Source organism: Gambusia affinis, linkage group LG04, assembly GCF_019740435.1.
Source record: "Gambusia affinis linkage group LG04, SWU_Gaff_1.0, whole genome shotgun sequence".
Lineage (NCBI taxonomy): Eukaryota > Metazoa > Chordata > Actinopteri > Cyprinodontiformes > Poeciliidae > Gambusia > Gambusia affinis.
Genome location: NC_057871.1, coordinates 27,259,981 through 27,283,929, shown reverse-complemented (window position 1 = coordinate 27,283,929; position 23,949 = coordinate 27,259,981).

Below are 23,949 nucleotides of genomic sequence, written 5' to 3'. Positions count from 1 at the left end.
CCATGAGGTTTTTATTTTGTTTTGTTTTGTTTTTTCAAAATTGGCATATTTTTATTAAGCTCATTTATTTCCATAATTCCAATATGTGCAATTTTACAATCAATGGAAAGGCAACTAATTATTGCAATCCGTTTAACAATGAATGAAGATCTCATTCTATGCTGGAAACATGAAAAATATACAGAAGGACAGAATAAATGCAACAGCACAGAACCCTGTCAACCCCAATAGAGATTAACTGTATTAGTTAGAAAGTCTGCTCACATACATACTATGCTACAATAAAAATGAAAATTTATGTGCAAAAGCAGGCGCCTCAATGCAGTTTAAATCAAAGGAAATCAAAGGAAATTTTTAATATATTAAAGGACTTGCATACAATTTTAAAGGAACCTTCTCTTTCCTGTCCCCTCGCTCGGCTTTTAAACAAACTTTGCTCAGCTCCTACCGCAGTCATGGCCAGAACTGTTTTGAGTTCCCAAAAGTCTGCAATAGCTATTGGAAATTACAAGATTTCTATACATCCGTAGAGGATTACAAAATATGTAAAACTTTTACCCAGGATTTTTTTTTTCTCGCAAAACTCCTTAACAAATTTTCATCCCAAGTGAGACTGAGTTCAATGTCAGGGGAACACATTAGCACAGCCGTGTACCTGCACCTGAGTGTAGCGAGCAGGTGCAGATTTCCACCAGGAGACAATCTGGATGGAAGGGAAAATAAGAACACTGCAGATTTTGGACTCCATTTACCTCTGCTAAGATACGTATTATTCTAGTTGGGGCAACGGGAATTCTCACGGCACGATAATCTTAAGAAAGAGGTGAGGGCTTAACTGTATTTACATTTAAAATCAAAAATGAATGACAGGGTCTTCTTGCTTTTTCATTGTATGCTGCATAAAATAAATAATGCAAGGTGTTGATTGCCACAGTTGAAATAACGCTATATAAACTTAAGCATATTTTTATCTAAAAATTTGTACTTTTTGCTTTTAAAATGTTACTAGCAGTGGGACTCGATTAATAATTGAAACACAGAACCTGTAATTAATTAATCTCAATTTATGACATTTTAATTGAAAACTACACATGCTATCGACAAAATATTTTAAATTCAGAAAGCCATATTTGCTGGTGAAACATTGAATATATGGACATATGAGCTCAACACATAAAAAAAAATCTTTGTTTTTATTTGTTATTCAGGTTTCTCAACCATCAGATTGGAACAGAGTGTTATTCTACCCATTCAGCTTTCAAGTGTTTCAGAAACTCCTGATCATTCATGGAACTGCTTTGAAAAACAAAAACAGAAATGTGAACTGTGACTGTTGACATTATCCTTGGGGACATCTGTGCTTGTTGCAACATGTTTGGCATTGAGATGCTATTTTAGGCTCAAACAGCTTCAGAGATGAGCTAACTCCTCTTAGCACAACTTGCTCAAAGTAATAGTATTTTCTAAAGACCCGCAAAATTGTGTTTTTAAATCAAAATTTTACCCTCAGTGAGCTAAGAAATGTAGCTTTGGCGTTCCATCGCTGACGATGCCACCTGTGCATCAGATTTAGGGACGTATCGGAAACACAATACTAAGGTTCCGGCTTGGGACTTCTGAACAGAAAAAGATTTATGGTGTAAACATTTTTAGTGCTTTAAAATCTTTGCAATTAATTAATTGAGATAAATATGCTAAAGTCCCAGTTTTAATTTTTCCCTTTGTGTGAATCTACATGCTTCCATTTAGCGGCCAGCATTCCCCCCCATTGAAGGAGATTAAAACATATTTATCCTCGATTTGAACAGTTTTATTTTGATAAATACACTTAAACTCCAATATCAAATTTACAGCTACTCAATTCAGCAGTGGTTTTTAAGTATTTGGAGATTTTTTTTTGTCATTTCACTCATCGCAGAGTGATGCTTGGAGCACACTGTGATGATAAAAGGAAGATTAAACATTTTGGTTCCCTTGATCTCCTGTGTTGATTAACACACTGAGATGCACTCTATGCATTTCTATACTTCCCATGCTCCAAGCTTACACGTGAATTTTTTTCCCCCTCCTCTCATTACATCATTCCCATATGTGAAATATTTGATGTAGACAAAAATGGAGAAAAAACAGTTTCACCTTCAGAGTATTAACTTCTAAAAAAAAAATAAATAAATCCACCACCCAAAGAGTGTCACTAATTTTAGATGAAATGCAGAGCAGGGAGGATGAGCGGGATGAGCTCCGCATGGCTGATGTAATAAGATGCTGTTTGACTGAGTATTCATAATTAGTGCAAATAAAGTCAGACTCTTAAAGGCCATGCAAATTGCCTCATCTGTACAGATATTAGCATAATCAAAAATCAGATTTCAGCTACATCACACACAACACATTAACAAATTGTGATTAGAATCACATTTGAAGCAGCTGACGAACTGGCAGAAAGACACAAAGTGTACACGTACCGACTACAGGTATAAAAATTGAAACGATAAATTTCTCCAGGACGTTGATCAGAGACAACGCTTACAGTTCATGTAGATTTTCTCCACGTTAGAAGTGTCCTGTAAGGTTTCCTCTGATTCATATAGTTACTTCTACATCCATGAGCGGCTTTAATTAAGTGACACACTTATTAAAGAAAAAAGAAGCAAAACACTACTTAGTTTCGGTGTTTAGAAATCTGGGTGATTAGAGCAAAAGCACTGTGACTAATAAAGGATTACTTTGGTGCAGTTTTAAAATGTATCTGTAAATACAGTGGAAGGACTCCACTCTGGTGTCTTAATTAAGTTGGCTTGAAAACGTATTGAAGCTGCTTCACGGTCTCATCCGAGGCATTGTGACTGCAAAGAATTAATAAATAAAGCTCATTTTAATTAAGAAAAGGAGTCCTGTTTGGAAAAGTTAAAAGAAAAGTCACAGTGATCACCAGTCAAACTTCACATCTGCACATTCTCTACAGAAACGTCACGAGTCTGTTTAATTAGGACCAGAGGGGTTTCCTCCTCAGCATTAAAGTCAATCGTTGTATTTTAGGAGCCTGGGGACCAGATGTGGAAAGAAAATATCTGACATTTTGCACAGTCATGGGCATCTGTGCCAATATGATCAGGATTTGAACGGGGAAGTCTCCTGTTGCACTGCACCTCGGGCAAGCTCCACTTTGTTCAGAGTAAAACGAGACAATATTAAAGGCACTAACCTTCATCATGGCTTCTGGAGTCTGCCGTACATATTTATATAATTTCCCTTGAAACCGAGCAAAAATAGAAAACAGAGGTGTTTTAAATAAGTAAGAATGAATGAATGACTAAGCCTTAGACTTTAATGATTTCTCCAACGCGCTACTGGTGTGGTAGTAAAAACAACAAACTGCTGGCGAGGGATTTCTCCTAAGAGAGGTTAAACTTTAAATTTATGATAAACATCTATCTAATTAAAATAGGTAATATCTGTGAGAACAACAGTTTAATGCGTTATTAACCTGCTCACAGTAATCTGTGTCAGTTTCCCTAATTCTTACCCACACATTACCATTTTATAATCAGCCTACGTCCATTTGGAAGCAAACTATTTTGTATCCATGAGTTTAACAGTTCTGTATCTGCTTATTTCTTCTGATAGTAAAGTATTCTGATCAATTACAGCGATAAGAAATGCTGGAAAAGTGAGAGAATATGGCATCTGATCTACCGCTTGTTGGTAGATATTTAGTGGAATAAAAAAAAACAACAACATTTACTTACAGTGGATTATAAGCAGACTGTTTGAAGTGGCTACGTTCACATTTCTCTTGGTCGATAATTACGTATGGCTGCTTAACAGTACATAGCCATTTGGTGTCCACCCCCTATGTTAAGTTCTAAACCCCTTCTGCGTTTGTCATATTTGCTCCCCTTTGTTAACTTTAAAGGCAGTAAGTTACATTAGAGAACGTTTGTGTCCATATGTGCCCAGCAGATGCTACTGATAGTACTGTGAACCACTTTATGTTGTTTTTATTTTTGACTGTGTGCTGATATGGAAGCAAAAGCAGTTTTTTTTAAATTGTCATAGAAAAATCTATGTTAGCTGAGGCACTTTTGGAACTGTATATAAAAACTGATTTAAAAAAAAAAATTATATAACTGCACTTTTGTTATATAAATGTAGAATATGTTCAGCTGTCTATGAGCTGTTGCTTTCCATTTTGTTGACCACAAAAATTGACAATATTACAGCCATTTTTTCTCCTGAGCATGACAGCTGCTGTTGAAAACCTCACCTACAATAAGCAGCCTGATTAGGTAAAGTGGCAGCACCTGCTGTAACCTTAGTTTTTCTGTGGCCTCCAGACAAAAACCTGATGTCAGACATTTCTTCCCACGCACCGAGTTAGTTTCCAGCTCAGTGACTGCCCTAACACCTCATTCTGTCCCTGCTTGGTGCTTCGATCAGTTATTCGCCTTTGGCTATTGATCCCGTTTGCTCCCACTGCTGACTCACATTGACACGTATGAGGGCTGTTTTTCTATTATGTACGCATAATGCAATTTTGACTTTTAATTAGTTGAGGATTTCTTCCGTAAAAACAGCACAGAAAGTGTTGAGGGCAAATCAGCGATTTTTCGTCATTGCCTTTGGGTATGACTCTTATAATGATGTCATTTCCAGATGAAAAGTTCCCATCTTTACGTTTAGCAATCAAAACTTATTGATTATACATGTTAATTGCTGACATTCTCATGATTGTTTTACTGTTATCTTGAAGTTATCTTGCTTGAAGAAACTTTCAAATTATATAGGGAAGACCTTTAAAATAGTTTTTTTAAATATATAAAATACATTCGCACCAACTCAACTTCATCTTTGAAGAAAGCTGCACAAAGATGTACTACAGCATGAGGGCATTGGTCAGCTAGCTAGACAGAGAGAAGTCTAGCTAGATCTCTCTAAACACATTAAGTTGTGACAGGTTGATGTCAACAAGTAATAAACCTAAGACTTTACACATGGACTGGTTAATTCATAATAAACTATTCTGTCAAATAACACAAAAGAAAACAAAAAATAATCTGAGAAATTGTTGTCAGTCAGTAGGAATGATGAGCCAAAGAATGTATTAGGACTTGTTCCCTCTTAAATGTTCTTGAACTGAATGTTTGCACATTTTAGTCTTCTTTCAAAATATATTTGTAACAATTTCATGACAATCTGACATCTTCAGGGTTAAACACTGATCTTGGTCTTCACAATAACAGCTCGGTTGGACATTTTATTTTACAAACTTGCTACAGTTTGTTATCCTTTATCATTTCTTTTATAAAGAATAAGTTATAAGCGCTGTTAACTGTGTAACTATTGCATTGTCTTTACACTGTACCACATGTTAAAGCATAAATAAATTTTGAAAAAAAAAAAAAAAAAAACCTGGTTCAAAGCCAGGAAACAAACCAGTTAAAAAAAAATTAAAATTCCTCCAAAAAGAGTAAAATAAAGATTTCACTCCCTTACAAAAAAAAAAAAAAAGAAGAAAGAATAAGTTATAAGCTTTCAATAGCTAAAAACAAAGTAAGCGTATCTGAAAATCTTCTTTTTTTCTCTCTCTCTACATAAGGTTGTGTGATAGAGGTAGTTTCACTGCTAATTACTTGCTTCCTCCAGTCTGGACATTAGTTTAATACAAGTTGACCTCCCTTGTCCATCTTTTATACCATATGTTGAATTTATTTTCCTATCTCTAGCCATTTTTTCCTCCTCGCTCTCATTTTCTTTTCTCATCCCATGTTAATCATCATTACCCACTTTAGAGAAATGTTCTCTTCCCTTTCTCCCAGTGTTACCATTATCCTTCCTGCTGTTTCTCTCACATTTCTTTATGGGCCTAGCATCAATAATTCACAGTCCCCTGCAGAGACCAGCTCTTGGTGGACTTATTAAACATGAGCAGCAGAGAAAGACTGAGAGTGATTGCAGAGGTCTGAGAGAGAAGCACAGGAGCGGAAATAATGGCAATAGAGATGAATCAATGTTTGAGACATACTCAATACAGACTGGGGATACGCAAGAAGGAAAAAATTAGTTCTCGGTGTGATATCCAATTTGATGTGGATGCGTGCCTTTGTCACCAGTATCTCAAAAACACTGGGCACTCAAAACTTAAAAGTGTGGCACTTCTTGTGAAAATCTTTGAAGATTTTGAAAGATAAAATTTATTGTGCCAAATAATTTGCACTGAATCGCTTTCAAAAAAAAAATTGAAACAACACGAGTACGGTTAAACGTACGTTTCCCCCGTTGGTTCAGACGTTTTGTGCAGGTCTAGCTCAAGTGACCTCAAGTGAACTTTGGTGCGGACCAAACAACCAGATTGAGAAGCACTAATTATAGAAAATGCAATACGTAAAATGTATTAAATGACTGAAACTGTGACAAGCAAGGCTGGTTTGGAGGTTATATCCCAATAGAGCTGCACAGTAAGGATTGTAACAAAAAACAAATTGTAGAAACCTACTGTTTGAGAGCTGAAGCTAAATGTCATAGCGTCATTGAATGTTTTGTTCTTTTGTATTTTTTTCTTACTTTTCATGTATGAAAAGGGCCTGTTATGCAACCATATGCCAAGTTCAATCTGCCTTGGGGGCGTATCAAACTCCTTTTGATAACTAATAATTTGAACTTTCTATTTTATACTTGTAGGTTTATTGGGAATGTGGTTACCTGATTGAAAACAATATACTAATACCAATGTTTAAACTATAGGACAACTTGCTATTCAGCTGAGTTAAGTCTTTCCTTTTATAGGTCTGTTTGTTGTGACAGTTTTGCTTTTAGGTTAGTGTCCTGTATTTCATGAAAAGGAGAAACTTTTAACTGAAAAATAAACTTTTAAGTCTGTGCATCTGTTTGGTTGCCTTGCTATGTGTTTTATACCTATCACAAAGTGGGCAGATGCAGCTGAACTCAACCGTCTGTGATTTATAAACCTTCTCTAATGTTCTTACTGTTGGGTGAAAGAAGCATCACATTAACATTGTCTCTTCTGTTTAAATCTGCCACATCATCTCTTTCCCATTTACTATGCAGTCACCCGTGAAGGTGTTTCTTCCCAGGAGTTTACTTTATGGTGGTGTTCTTTTAGTGGTACTACTTTAAAAACAACCTGATAATTATAACTGGACTGATATTAACCTCAGCCTGGAGACAACTTTTGAAGTGTAATATTAGTTAGCGTCCTAGCTAACCAACATCTCTAGCTAGGTAGTTAGCTAGCTCTTTGTTGGACCTTGCTATACTTTTGGATTAACCTGGGTCTGGAGTCAACTTTTGAAGTTCAATCTGGGCAGTAGAAGAACTGTACTTAGTTATTTATTTAGCTAGCTAGCTAGCTAGCCAACCAACATGTAGCTCCTTTCTTGTTTTTGTTGAACCTTGCTATACTTTTTGGATTAATGTGGGTATGGAGTTGACTTTTGAAGTTCCATCTTTTCAGTAGAGGAACTGTACTTCATTAGCTTTCTAGTTAGCCAACGTGTCTAGCTAGCTAGCTAGCTCTTTTCTTGCTGTTGTTGGACCTTGCTGTACCTTTTGTATAATTAACTACAAATTCCCACAGACTTCACATGAGACTTTTTTCTGTTTCTAGACTTTTGAACAATTAGAATTAAATTTGTATTTCAAATAAATAGTTTTAACCTAGCCCAGTGTGGGAATATGTTTCTTGATTTATTACATAATTTTCCTCACATTTCAAACTTCTGTACATGTGCAATGCAGTGTTGACAAAAACAACCATAGCCTACCAAGAAGGGAGTTAATCCAAATGCTACTTTAATACTGGATTGCTTATCAAAGGTAATGTGAAAATCATGGTTTTGTCTGATGTGTTGACGGATCCATTTTCGCCCTAGAAAACTCAAATATACAGGTCTTATATTTTGAGGCTTCTGATGATGTGGTTGTTTGTTAGAACAACCACATCATCCAAATGGCTGATGGACCCCAGCTGCCTGTTGCACACACTATGTTTCATTTATTTAGTACCACTGTGTGTTTGATTTTCAGAAGAGAAGTGTGAAAATAAGCTAAATTAAAACTCGTCTGCAGTAGAAAGCCAATAACATACACACAGTTATGATGTGAAGCCTTCCACAGTTTTCATAACCTTTGATGACATTGTGCAGTAGAGCTCACAATAATTTTACTTATTGCATTTCTTCTTTTGGAAACATATAAAAAATAATATCTGATGTGCTAACAAATTTTACTGAGTAACCATCTGCATAATACCATGACGGTATGCATTGGTTCCTCTTATGGGTTTCATGCTCTATATTTTTAAAAAAAAGCCTTTGAGCACAGAAACAAAGATGAGAATACAGCAGGCGCTCGTCATGTCATCCTGCAATAAGAGATATGTTCATCTATTCCGGGTCGGTGGGAATTTGCAGGATGATAATTACCACATTAAGATTTTCTGTATCCCTTTGTGTAATATAATTTATGCATAAACTAAGAAGATCTGTAAACACAGAGCATCAGAACTACAAATATATCAAAAACGGTCAGAGATTACGTTAAAGGGAAGTTTGAAGCAAGGATAGTTGACAGAACTGTATTCCAAGTTTTGGAAATAGAAACTGCAAGCCTATCAAGAGGTCTACCTAAACAGAAAGGTTGGTGAAGGTGAGCAGTAATCAGAGAGAGAGCCGTCCACAGCTGTGTCCGAAGCAGCAGTAGCATCCTGACGTCGGGATGCTTTTCTTCAAGATTCCCCTTCCTGCAGGAGGTTCAACCGGAAGCTGCTGTCACACAGTTTCCTGTCTTACTATGTATTAGCAGTGGGCAGGTTGATCTAAAATATCAATAACATCAATAACATCGATACCAAGTCGGGGCCTGTATCTGTATCGGATCAATACTAACGTGATAAGATCAATACTTTAGTTTCAGATTCCTTCTTGAAATTAAATTTTTGTATTGTAGTTACACAACTCTACTGCAAAAAATATTTTTCATCGTTTTGCTTCCACTGTATTTAGAAAACGATATACTTTTATTGTCTCTATTTGTCACATAAATATGTCAAAGTATTTTGAAAACAATTATAAACTACCTAAATTCTGTCTGAGGTTCTTGCAAAGTAATTCAAACAAAAACGCTAAAATGTCAGAAACTTTGGCAATTTTGATACTCATTATTTGTCAGACTAACATAATAATGAGTGTCGGTATTAGTGTGGATATTGGCGATATATTTACTTCGTACTGGATCAATACCAAAAATCGTACGCCTCTACCATGCTTGTTGCCATCAAGAAAATCATGCAAGATGGGTACAAATGTGAACAAATGAAGGAAATGTGAAATGTTTGTTCACACTGAGAACAACGATGTGGAATTCACAGTGTTCTGCTGTGTCGTGACAAAAACATTACTTTGTTTTGTTTGGGGGTTTTTAATCGTAAAAGATCAACTCACCTTCTGGAGATAATCTTGGTGTTAGATTCAGTTTGGGGTTTTTACTGTAAGGTTTAAGCCAGAGTTGTGATGACTTTGTTGCAGTGCCACACTGGAACATGTATGATGTACATGACAAGTCAGACCTCAGACACGTATGAGATTTTATTTTATTTTTTTTAAACATGTCTGAAAAAATGCATAGGAAGCTGATTTATGTGGTGATCAAACTGTGAAGGATCTATTCAGAGGTGTGCTATTTTCCTGTCAGGTGTCTATTAATACCAGGCAGTTAAAAAAATAAAAAACAAAGGGTGTTACGGAATAGCGGGACAATGGTACAAATATACAGCCAGAATAACAATGCAATGTTTTAGATCACAGCATAATCGTGTCCAGCTAGAGACAGCTAATTATTATTATTTTAAGCAATTTCTTAATGGGTTTTATCTGTACCTTCCAGCACCACCGGCCCTTTGACGACAATCATGAGCTCGATATGACCCAAAAATGAAAATGAGTTTGTCACCCCTGGTTTACTGTCAAAAGTAGCTGAAAGAGACCAGCTTTTGTATCCTAGGCAAACCCCCTCATAGGAAATGACTTTCTTGGCATGGTACCAAATTGCTAACCACTGCAACCTAATAACGCACTGGGCAGCTTTTAATCAAAAAGTGAAAACAAGGTTATTGATGTCTGAAAAACACAAGGTGCTACCTTGAGTCACAGTAAAACGCACATGGGAAATCAGCATTAGTTGGGCAATCTAAACACAATGTTGGAAGTTTTAAAAAGGCAATTCATTTCTGTAAAATAGTTGCTCATACGTGAAACAATAATAATCAGGGGGGAACAAACCATTGCAGAGAAACGATGACAAACCTGGAGATGTAGTTCAACTAAAGAAAGGACACGTCACACATATAAGGAAACAGAATATTGCTTAAAGGGAGACAAACTCCCACCGTCTGTTTGCAGCCATTAAAGGAAGTTCTGATTTAACCTGAACAAAGACCGCACCATTTAATGACTTAAAGCATACCACCAAATGAAGCAAAGAGATTAATATTTATCTGCGTTGCTTTGAAAGCTTTGGACAGAGTTATGCTTTCATGAAGACTTCCTGTGTCTTTCTTAGCTCCTTCGTTTTGACTTAATAATTAAGTCATGCACCTGGCTCTTTGATGCAAATAAACATACAGAGATAATTCTCTCCAATTACTTAATAGTTAACCAATCCGTTCGGTCCATTTCTACATGACTGAGGCGTCCGTGCTCTTTAATGATCCCTACTGACGCCTCCGGCTGCAGACATATTAGTGTCATATTAGGAGGAAATGAAAAGAATCTACCCAAAGGGGCGCCCAGCATCTCCATTTATTTATGGCCTCTCCAGAAACGGGACATGCTAAAAAAAAAAGTGACACAGAAACTGGAAATGCAGCGACACGTTCAGTGTGCGCTTCAGTCAGCCGAAGACAGCGCCTCTGTCCTCGTGTCCACTTTGACGAGAAAGTGACAGTTTGTACGAGCGCATCAGGAATAAAATAAAAGAGACTAAAATTGAAGCAGGGTTGCCACGTGAAAGTTTGAGACAGCGTTTAAAAATCACATTTTTTAGACTTTTTGACAAGCAGCTAATAATCGGACGTCGTCAGGATGTGCACCTCACAGCTAAAGCAGTTGCTGGATGAATGTCTGAATCCTGGTTCTCGAGTGAGCCCAGATGAAATGTCATGATTTCATTTGCATAATTTACTTATAAAGGGATTGAATAAACTGTAATAAAGCAACATCCACCGTGACCGAATGCTTACAAGAGCTTTTTTTTTTTCCTCTAAATGTACCACGGTTCTGAAGAAGTATTTTCCTGGTAGGATTTTGCTTTCTGATTATTGATTACCTCCCACCGACATCTGGGGCCTTCACACAGCTCTGGTGAGAATCCTCCATGCATCGGTTGTCTCTCTGGGAGGTCATCTCTCCGTTGCCAGGGTGCATGACTCCTGGGCCTGTTTGATATTGGAGAAATTAGAACCGTTTAAACAAGAGTTAAAAACAGAAAATACTTTGAAAGAATAGGCCAATTTAACCCTTTACCACCTGGATTTATTCTCAGTTACTAAGCAAAAATAAATTGGTTCTGTTTTTGCTGTTAAACAGCCTCTAATTTGAGTGCATTTAAAAAAAAAAAAAGTAGAGGAAAAAAATTGGTATCGCTTTGTTTGCTGGATTTTGGCAAAATACTACTAATATGATTCTTAATATGTGTAGAATAAGCATCATCAGGTTTAGTGGTGCTGTGTTTGTGAAACAACGTTAAAACACAGATGTTGAAAGAACATTTTTATTACAATAATATCCCATGTTTGCATTTTTATTGGCTTAATATAATAAATTAGTGAATGTAATAAAATTGAGAGTGATGAAGACAGCAGGACCCACAGTTGGGCAGACAGGAGGCAGCTTGTGGCCCCCAGGAGCCAAAAAACACTTTATTTTAAGCTTTGGCATGCCTTTCGCAGTACAACTAAAACATACCTGCCTGGTAAGTCTAAAGTTTAGCACTCATGATGTTCTCGAAAAAACAAACGATTCCTTCAAAATATAAAAGTTTATTAAAAATAATTCCAAAAAAAACAGCTTACAGCAGTTTTCTCTGCTGTAAGCTGTTCATGTTGCTCTAAGAATCCACAAAACTCCAGGTTTACCAAATGCCAACAGGTGAGAGACAATAAGAGATTTAAACACAAGGACCAAAAACCAGAAAAGAAACCAGACTCCAAATAAATCTATACCGTGTCATTCCCAAAGATCAGACTGTGACCACTGTGTCCTTCCATTAGTGGATCTATGCTTTAGAATGAGAAAACAGACTTTAGATTTGTCTTTTTTATATATCCAACATTACGAGCTCATTTTGGGAGTTTTAATAGTACCATTTAATAGACTTGAATCGGCAAAAAATGTAACTTTTCTAGGTTCTACGTTTGCCTGCCAATACTAGACAAATATATATCACACCCATTACTTCATCCTTTCATGTCCGTATGCAACACAAACCTTTACATCATGTAACTTAAACAACACAGAGAGACAACAGCCAGTATTCACAGATGAAGATGAAACAGAATTTATTGATATTGTTCCGTGTCAGTGTCGTGTCTCGAATTTACATCAAATACACCGCGAACAAAGCACATCCTTCAAATCTGATGCTCTGCCGAAAGCCGCTGACAGCACAGTCAGGGCTTTTTGATGCCATGGAAAAACTCTGTGTGAACGTGGCGTCAACTTGGTGGAATTAGGGATTAGGGAACCGAACACACGAACAGCATAACGAGCTTTTTGTCTCGAGATGCTGACTCGCTTCCTTTACAAAACCCCGACTCAATTGTCAGGCGGGGGCACATTACGCGATAAAGAATGCTGATTGATGTCACAGAAGTCTTTTTAATAATGCATTCTGCATCAAATTCACACCTCCGATAGAATTACTGATGCTCTCTCAAAGTGATGGGAGGCTTTCTGATCTGTTCAGAAAAAATAGGAGCACAGGTACAAGTCAATGAAATTAGGAAATTGTCGAAAAGTATTTCAGCAAATCAATTTTAAAAACTGTTTAAATTATATAATGTGAAGATTTATACCACAAACATAAAATATTTTCTGAGAGTATTTTGAACACATTATAGTGTCTCTGATATCTCCTCTGGATTAGAAAAAAATAAACACAACAGGTATCCATTCCTTCTGACTCTCTTTCAAACTCCCAAATGGTCGTTGCTGCACAATCCTGTGATGGCTGCAGAACTTGTAATTTTTTCTAACAGTTTTTCCTTCCATTCGACTTTCCAACAATATGCTTGACTGTAGCACTATGTGAAAAGTTACCTAGGTTAACTACTACGGCATCAATGGCTGCTTTAAAATTGTCAAGTAAGCAGTGTTCCTCTTGACTTTAACATTAAAAACATGACATTTACGCATTTTTTAATTTTTTTTGTTTATTTTGACTTTCTGAGAAAACAAAATCACATTTTTTGTTATAATTATATCTAACAGAAGACACCTGAAGCATACTCATTCTGTGTAATGATTCCATACGTTTTGTAATTAAGATAGAGGAATAAATTACCTATTTAATGTTATTGCAACTGTATCATAATTAGAAAAAAAAATAATAATTTTTGTTGCATTTTGTTACTATTTTTAAAAATCAAGCGAGCTATTTTTTCTTGCTTGTATTTTTTTAAATGCTAACAGACTTTATCCATAATAATAAAGAAACGAGGAAAGTTGTTTCCTGAGGTAAAGTCTGTTTTTTGTTGTGTTTTTTTTAAGAAAGAGCGATATGAGCAATCTTTTGTCTATTTGTCTGTTTTTCATGACACAGGTCTAATTTGTTCTGGTGGATAAAAGCTAAAATCTAAACAAAATAAAATAATTATATAAAATAAGACCCATGTGAGGGTCTAATATAAAAGCTTATATTTAAATATAATTTGGCACTATTTTAATGCATTAGACTCTTATTAAAGAAATATGATGTCTAATAGTAAAGAGAAAGCAGTGAGGTATTTTTAACAATGCTGATCTAATCGTTTTTTTGGGGTTTTTTTCTTTTGCACAATGATGACCTTTGCAGCATTTAATGGAACGGTTGAGCTAAACTAAAACTTCACATGTTGTTGGGACTAAAGGACAAGACAACACCAGTTTTATGGACTGTAGCTGATGCTTTCAAAGCGTAACGCCATCAGGGCCCCTGGAGGCATTATTGACACATATGTCTGAAATTGTGTCGGAAAGACTTTTTTTTTTTTTTCTTTTTTCATTTTTCTTGAATCAGACCGACTTCAACTCGTCTATCGTAGGGCATCTCCTGAGAGCCCCGAGGGCAGAAGAAGTGAACTAAGTTCACAGTCAGCATTTATAGTCAGGAAGAGAAGAAACTGTACTCTTTCAATACTAGAACTCTTTTCTAAAAGGTTCATTTTGTGAAAATAATAGATAAAATTCACAGATTTGTGAGAAGCTTTTTAAAATGCTTTTTTTCTACTACATATGGTTCATTCAAATGGTGAGAGGTCAAGACTTTCAGCAAATAACACGAAGCCTAAACAGAGCACCAAACATTTTCCTGTTAAAACCTGCTGGACTTTTTCTGATGCTGATGCTGATTAATTAATTTTATGAGATGCTGAAAGTTTAAAATGGCCATTCAAATAATGTCTCTTCTTTCAACAACAGCAGAGCCCTATTTTAAAGCCACTGCTCTCTCAAACCATCAACCCCTAGTATAAAAAATATATATGACTCCTCTCCACAATAAGGTCAATAAAATGAGTTCTTAGACGCTGTTCTTTTATCTTTTTCTGATGTACTTCTTAAAGGGAAGTGGCAATTGAGTAATCTGTGAAAATCTTTCAAAAACCGGAGATTTTTTTCCTCCTTTTTAATTTATCATCTTTTCACTAGGTGTGTACATATTTTGTCCTGTTCATATGTTAGAAAAAGAAAAATACTCATAGGAGGTGAATTGTTTGCCTTTTTCCATCCAAACACTCGGTAAGTTTTTTTGTCGCCGTGTTTCCTCTTTTCTGTCGATGTCATGGAGAAGCTGTGTACTATGTGGCATTCTGTGTTTAAATGTCTCTTGTAACGTCTCCTTTCCTCCTAATAAAAATATTAATTAAAAAAAGCAATCTAGTTGCGCCGGTCTACAATCAATCCCATTGCATTACCTCCAGTCAAGAGGAAAATAAGTTGGTCAACTTAAGCAACTGCTTTAGACCAATGTCTGCCATGAGTAAGACTAGGTTTTGGGCTAACTGTAGAAAGAAATAACTGTTATTTCTCCTCTGTTATTTTACAATATCACATCTTAATATGTAGAAATATTCTATCAATTACTGTGAGAAAACTAGGACAATTTACAAGAGAAAAATTCTTCTAAACGCTCCTGAAGGTGAAAAAGATAAATTCATAGAGGTGACTCAAAGTAAGAACTTAAAACTAGATTGTGTGTGGAAAATGCATCAGACATACATGAAAAAAAGCAACTTTCTTTTGCAACAGCACTCATGCTTTTCAAAAATATCAACTAGCCAAGAATATGTTGGTTGGACAATGTGTCTGTTCTTCACCAAAACTTTTCAGATCACCCAGATTATAAAGTTCACACCTTTATACCATTCTCCTCCAAGTCAGACCATTTACTATTCATTAAAAATGGATCTTAGCTTTGACCAACTCCTTCTGGGTTGTTCATCTTCTTTGGATCAAAAACAACCTACAACAAATTCTCATAACAGTTTGAGTGCTGTTTAGCTAAAAAGTCATTTACCAAGTTGCCAGGAAGCTGATGAGTTGGCGCTCACTAAAGTTTTGACTGTTTGATGAGATTTTCAGGAGTTGTGACCATTCTACCGAAACGTAATTAGTAACTGCTGGTAGTAGAGAGATTAGCTGCCATTTCCTCCTGAAATGAGTCGTAAGACACAGCTATGAAAGCCGTTTGAAGCGGCATAAAATCAGGACAGTGGCTTGAGCTTCAATTGTCCAACTGTGCGACATTATCTACCAACACACTTCGGTAGGATTAAGCACTGCCACCATAAAATAAAGAGTTAATATGATCGTTAATGACTCCTGACCATTTTTCCAGTCAGCAATTTTCAAACATAAAATAAATTAACATGTACAGTTTGCACATTGCTTTTGTCTAACGTTATGCTCCCAATATGCAGTATATTGATGATGATAGCCACTCAGTAAGCCCTAAATGACTGTTAGAGATCAAATTATAAATTTATTAGAAATCTAATACCTTCCAAATTAAAAATACGAATTAACTCTGTCATTTTGAAATCAATCACCACCTCCTCTTCATTAATGCACTTTGTGGTGGATTTTGTTGTTTTTCCTTATGTCTATTATGATTTCTTTATTTGATATTAGGTGAGACAACCTAATATCTTAATGCTGCTGAGCATTAAGTTGGAAGAGGATTGGTTTCCTGACGTGTTAGGGTCTGATACTGAGTGGCAGTGAGGGTCCCAGACCTTCAGATAAAGCAGTTGGGTGTTTCCAGAGAAGTGCAGGCTGTTTGGTGTACAAACATACATTGACATCGTCTCTAGTTCTTTTTTCTTCTGTATGCAAATCGGTGCTGGTTCAAGGTCAGTATATGGGGGAGTGTCAGACTCGCAAAGATTGTCATGACTGTTGGGGAGAGGTGAACTGGCCGATAGTTGTTCATGCTAGTGATGACTGTGGTTTTGGGTATGGGGATAATGGTGGTAGTTTTAATGACGCGTTCCTTTGGTAGTCGGAACTCAGACAATGCGATCTCTGATTCAGAAAATTCAACTGAGATGTTCCCCTGAAGACGGAGTTCCAAATTGTAAGAGAAGCTGTGAACAATGGCTACTTCGGCATCACCACACTGAAATCCTTCTTCTCCAACTATGTGAACTGGAACACTGTTTACCTGACTTCAAACCCAGCTCAGACTTCAGAGATAACAAGAATGTATCGTAAGACAGGAGGGTAAAGTGGCTTGCTCTAAGGACAGGTTGAAAATGCCTTAGAACACTGAGGCAAGCTGGTCAGGACATAAACGTCAGGACATCTAAAGACCTAGAGGCATGTCCTTCGGTAGCTACCCTGTCTGATATGCCATCAGACCCAGCAGCTTTATTGCAATTTCTTTTGAGAACTTCTCTTTTAACCAGCTGGGTCAGGGGAATGATTGGTTGAGCTTCCTCTGTACAGCTGGATTCAGGGTCTGGATCTGGTTTATTGTTGGGGCTAGAGCTGCTTTCAAAGCAAGCAAAATGTGTTGACCCGAATGAGGAGAGAAAATGATGTTCTTCACATCTTCCACAGGGCACAGGGGTTGTGTTGAGGTAGTTCTCAATACACTGTTTTTATTGCCTTTTTGCATCTGTGATGCCTCAATGTAAATTGATTCTTGCAGTCTTGTACCTCTCCTTATCTCCTGACCTCAGCGCTGAGTTTCATGCGCGGGGCAGTTGTCGCACATCTCTTGTGAACCAGGGCTTATAGCTGGGGAATACTTTGATTTATTTTTTCCTTTTGCAGTGACAAAGTCTGTGCCAAGGTTGAAGTGAGACAGAACTCAGGTGGCAATTCCTGGGTGTTCAAACAGTTCACTTGTCCTCAAAATAGTCCTATAGGACAACCAAAACGTTCTTAATTCAGCTTTACGTCTCCATTGTTCTGAAGTACAGTTGAGGATGGGTTTTAATGTGGAATCAGAAAAAGGGACCAATGACGCAACTCTTGTAGCGTAATTTCTGCCCTTGTGTTAAGGACTTTATGAGTACAACTACAGTAGCAGTTGGAAGAACATATCAGAAAGCTACAATAGAGCAGTTGTTTTGAGAATAATTAAGGATGGCTTTCAACAAAACATCAGACATCCACTCCATCACACAACCCCTGGGTCAACCAAAGGTAAATTATTTCCTTCTGTTTCACTGCCTTAGTGTAATTTCCCAGAATTACAGGTGGGGAACCAACACACAATTATGCAGGTGATTATAATCTTATGTCTGATTGGTATAGTTCTGTTTGATCTACAGTCAGAAACAGGCAACAACATGATTAAGTTGAAGAAACAAAGGAGAAACCTAAAACACTCCTTTTCCCTGTTCTGTATCGGTGGGCCTTTTTTCTTTGCTTACTTCACGTACAGTTACAAAACTCTATGTTCAGTATCTGTCGTAATCCATGGGGAGATGCCAGACTGGTGGCTTCACAGTCCAACAAATCCCCAAACCCTCACAATACGTGACTGGGTGGGTTTCTCATGGAGCTGAATATTAATAAATACTTACACAACAATGACACCTGCTGGTGAAACTGGACCCTGCATCATAGAATGAACTTTTCTTAACACTGGAGATGACAGTATTTACCCAAAAAAAAGTATGTTGGGAGTTATCCCTCAATAAAGACCAGTAACAGTGGCTTTAATGTCAGCAATTGTGTGAACAGGATGGTTGAGTGCTTCACCAACTCATTCGTTGTTAGGATTTCATTTCCTAATGCTGAGTCCTGCTGGACTGGACTAATTACCTGATGGGAAATGTTTGTGCTTCATTCTGAAATAGGGAATTGCAAACCTTGTAGCTGCAGTTGGGGAGCGTTTATTTCAGCAAGACTGATTATATAATCGGCAGCCAACTTCAAACCTGTGGGAACCGTCAAGCCAGGAGCGCTGATAAGCATCTATTATTCAACTTAGACAAGACAGGTCTTTCAACCTTCTAATCAAATGTTTGATATGTAAATAGATCTCAAATAAATTAGATTTTTTTAGGGTTTGATTTTGTAGAAGTACTGAGGTAAATGAGTAAATGTTTGTATTTTAATTTTTTTTTTGTAACCCTGCTAATTTCTACCAGTTCTGGAAAACGCTCACAAAAAGGATTTCAACCGTAGTTGACTAAGAACTCTGAATAATGAAATTCACAAGAGGATACAAACACTTCAAGTCTGCATGAATACCATTTCTGATAAATCCTCTTAAAGCAAAAAGAGAAGAGCTCAATGAGAGGTTATAAAATCCTTCCTCGTATGAGGACCGAGTCTTTGTCCTTGACTGTGCGAATGTGACTCCCTCTGGTTTTGTGCTGAGTGGTTCATTTCACAAGCTTTTATCGCCTTTCATTTGGCTATTCCTCCAAATCAGCAGGTTTAGCTACATCGACTGAAATTATACACCTGCTTGACATTAAAGGAAACGTCTCCCCAGATGTTTAAAACCACAAGCCCGCGCTTACAAGACGTCCTTTTACACCACCGCCGCCCCCGAAAAACAGAATACAACAAGATACAAGATGAATTTGTATGTAAAGAAAGCCCAGCGTACAAAATGAGACTTCAAATAATTTCACTGGATTACATGCCGACTCTCTCACCGGTTTAAGTCGTATTCATTCACCGCAACATCAAACTGACATTTACCCTGGACAGAATCCTCCTTTCAAAATGCAGGAAAGCATCTTTCCTCTTTCAGAGTCTGCTGAATAACACAGCTCAACAAGGCAAGGCGAAATGTGTTAAGGTGAGGCCTGGTTTACAGAATTTAAGATGGACGGTTATACTTAAAAACTCTACGGAAGAGGATTAGGGACACATAATTTACGTTTTCTTTTTATGAATCAGAATTCTGGCTTTAATCTTCTGAAATCAAATGTCAAAATTCTGGGGGGAAAAAAGTTTGTTTTTTCCCCCCAGTGATCCTAATGCTTTTCTATAAAAACCCGTTAGACAGTTTAATTCCATTAGAAACCATCTCCGGAGTTTGTAACACTCCTTTAATGTTGATTGTTTTTTTTTTAACTTCAGTTACTTCTCATAGATTTTGTATTCTTTTCTTTAGCTTCAGGAGCTTACCTAGCATTTGACACAATTGCTTCTCAAGCTCTAAGGCTTGGGTCAAACTTGTTGGAGATTTTGCAACAAGCTTAACATGGCAGTTTACCAAAATTGTGATCCATTCCTCCTGATAGATCTGACCTATCCTGTCGGTGACCTTTTCACCTTTTTAACTGCTTACGAATTTTCCATGAGACTGAGATGAGAGAGCAGCTCTACACACAGACAATTTGTGTCTGCGCCCCAAGTTTGGTGGGGAATTGATCAGGAATGAACCCAGTTTTTTTTTTTTTTTTTTTATGTATTATTTCATGTTTTGTGCCGCAATTGTCACATCAGGGATTCGTGTTGAAAAAGAAGAGCTGCCTTAATAATTTGAAATCAAAGCTCGAAGCAGTGGCAGAGAAACAGTGAAAATGAAATTGAAGTCACAAAATATCAATTTCTGCAAAATCTAGATTTATTTTTTAAATTCAATCTCACCTAATTAATTAGTTTGCTTTTATTATTTTTAGCTCGTTTCCATGCATTAAGCCTAGTTTGCTACTACGGGCGAAACCGAAACTATCAGAGATATATTTCTTTCAAACATATCTCTTCACAATAAAAATCTTTCACAATAATATAAAACAGGAAAGTCCTGACAAAAGCTCTTTAGAGGGAGACTGGCTTTACCCATTTTATCACTTATGAAAGGACAAACTGAAACCACTAATGAGATATAAATTTTCCTGTTTCTAAAACAGTCCCACTGTAAACGGATTTGTTACTTAGTTTTGTGTTGCCACCGAGCAAAATCTGGAGTTGTACATAAAACAAACCCGCAATTTTTAATTTACGTCGTCCTGAGTTTTCTTTCTTTTTTCCACTCTCGTCGACATCTTCTCCGACCGCAAATCTGCAACCACATTGTGCTCCATTGTTCTCTTTTCTAGCTCATTCATTGCCTCATTGTCTTTCTCCACTCCCACACAGTTTTCAAATCATTACACTCTTGGTTTTGCCCGTTTCGTTGCCAGCCTGTTTTCCCCTCCATCTGCCCGTCAGCCTGTTTGTGCTTCCTCTCTGCTCAACATAAACAACAGTTGGTTTACCCGCACCCCATCCCTGTTGCTCATCCCCGGCAGATTGTTGTGTTTGTCATACAAACAGTCGCTGAAAGCTGCTTTTTTTCCCCCTAGTTTTTTAAATGAGAGCCAGAAGTCATATCAGAATTCATTAAATCAAGAGACCATTAATGATAATGGGAAGATGCCTCCTAAAAAGAACAAAGCCTAAAAAGAGGCTTGGGCTGTGATCTATTGTAAATCTTAAAGGCAAATTAATTGTTTGTTTTTTTTTTGTCAAAATGAAGCATTACATACTCAAAAACTTAAAAAAGAAAAAGTTCCTTGGAGAAAAATCTAATGCAAGGCTTTTTGCTAAAGCCACTTACAGACAGTGTACACTTTGACAGCCCACAACTCAGACCTAAACTTAGCTTTGAGACTGCCAGAGTGAGTGAACGTTTCCACACCTGGATGTCCAGAGAGGACAGAATAAAGGTGTGGTCCAATACTCTCCTGATAGCTAATATGATCACATAATCTGTGATAGCGAAATAAAGTGTTTTTTCCAAACAAAATACTTAATCCACGGATCTCAAAATGTGGTATGTTTGTTTCTTTTCGTCATACTCTGAAGAGAATTTGGTGCTAGCTTTTAGCAATATGCTAGCATAAGGCAGCAAACATAACGATGTTATTTAAGCTAACTTTAGATTTTGAACTAATTAACTATGATTTGACACATTATGTTGCCAAAACCATAGTTCACATACTCTTTGAAGTCAATAAACTAAAGCGTTTCCTTCACTTCCATGTACATTTGGGAAGCGATTGGGAACAGTATCAATTCATTATAGGTAGAGCAATAAAACCAGAGACTGATGTATAAAACAGAAAACGTTCTCCCACCGTCTGCCAACTCACAAGTTACAGACCGCTTTGAGATTCCTTCACCGACTATCAATACAAAAAAAACAGCAAAACAGAATCAAGCACACAGAAAACAAACAGCTACCGAATACAGACATGGATGCACAGTGAATCCTTCTTATCCGGAAAAACTTCAACGTGAAAGTTTACAGCCCACTCTGTTCTTTACGCTCAGTGAGCTAAAGTTCACTGGATTTACAGCAAATAGTTCCACAGAGGGTAGAACCAACTACTGAGGTCGCATAAAAAAAAGGAAACTATAGGAAGCATTAAATAGAACAAAAGGTAGTAAAACCTCATAGAAGGAGAGACGTGATGCAAGCAAAAATTGAACAATTGAAGGACGCAAGGACGGAAAAATGTGAGGTAGAAAGATGGCGACGATGAGGGAAAGTAGTAACAATAGCACAGGAAGGAATGGACAGGACAAGAGGACATGATGGAAAATTTAGGCAATATGGGTCAGCACACTGGAATACTGAAGAATTAGAGACAGCACAGGAATCCAAATAATCTATAGCAAATAGTCGTCTAATCTACATAGGTTATTTGGATTCCTGTGCTATCTAGAATTGGTCTCCAGAAATTCAGTATTTTCCAAATTTACCGTGACAGGATTATAGATCATATCACTGGACACTGAAACAGTAGAGATGTGCTCTCTGGAGCCTTCTGGTGAACTATTCTGGGTTTTCAGGTTGAAATGCTTCTCTACAAAAATGCAATGTTTGTTTTGAAATGCCCATCGTTACGGTACTTGGAATCTGTAGCAATTTCTGAGGTGGAGCTTGTTATTCAAAAGTTTAACTAAGAGTAGGTGTAAAATGCTGCATTTGCTGCGCTAGATAAAAAGTATGGGTGTAAAAACATGTAAGTTAAAACTGAAAGCCCAAGACAGTCCCATAAAGTGGAGTCCTATACAGCAAAGGATAACCATATTAGCAGAGTTGGAGATGAAGCAAAACAAAATATGTTGATGTATGCAGGGTTCTTCCAGAGCGATGCAGTCTGCTGAGAATGAATGCATGAATATTAGATACACAAAGATGCTTAGGGATTAAGCATCTTCATGGATTTTTCAGAGAGAAAAAAGAATCCCAGAATGCCACAGGAGGAAAGTCATGCACTCGAATGCCGCGAAAACTTTGCCCGGTAACTGACTATTTTATAGATTGAGATTTAAATTAAAAAAATGCTCATCTGCCAACTTTTAACGGGGAACTTCAAAAGATGTTGATCTGGGATAATGATTTAAAAGTCTCTTGAGACGTTTTTGAGTCATTTGGGTCTCAGTGACAGAAATATCCATAAATAGTGATTTAAAAAATAATAATAATAATAATACTTTCCTTCCATTTTATCGTTATTTTTTTAAGTACAGCTAACTTCCAACAAATTCAACTACCTAATTAGGAGGCACATAAAGTTCCTTAGTGTACAAGTAAACGAGTTTATTTTGAGGGGATTTTATGTGAAGGACAACAAGAGTGCAGATTTTACCATTTTTGCCTCACTGCAAAACATTTGTGGAAAGCCCCACACTAAAGCATGCTACCTTTGATTTGTTCTGTTTTCTTTAAAAAACTAAATTGGAGAAAATGGTAACATTTCCAGTTTCTGTTGACACAAAGTCACAAAAAAATACCTTAATATCTTGTGAACTCTGGGCTGCACAGTGGCGCAGTTGGTAGAGCTGTTGCCTTGCAGCAAGAAGGTCCTGGGTTCGATTCCCGGCCCGGGGTCTTTCTGCATGGAGTTTGCATGTTCTCCCTGTGCATGGTGGGTTCTCTCCGGGTTCTCCGGCTTCCTCCCACAGTCCAAAAACATGACTGTCAGGTTAATTGGGCTCTCTAAATTCTCCCTAGGTGTGAGTGTGTGTGAATGGTTGTGTGTCCTGTATGTCTCTGTGTTGCCCTGCGACAGACTGGCGACCTGTTCAGGGTGAACCCGCCTCTCGCCCGGGATGCAGCTGGAGATAGGAACCAGCAACCCTCTTGACCCCATTAGGGACGAAGGGTGTACAGAAAATGGATGGATGGATGGATGGATATTGTGAACTCTAATTTTGCATTTGAAACAAAAAAAAAGGTTTTGCGTATGGTTTAAAATCCGCAAAGGAA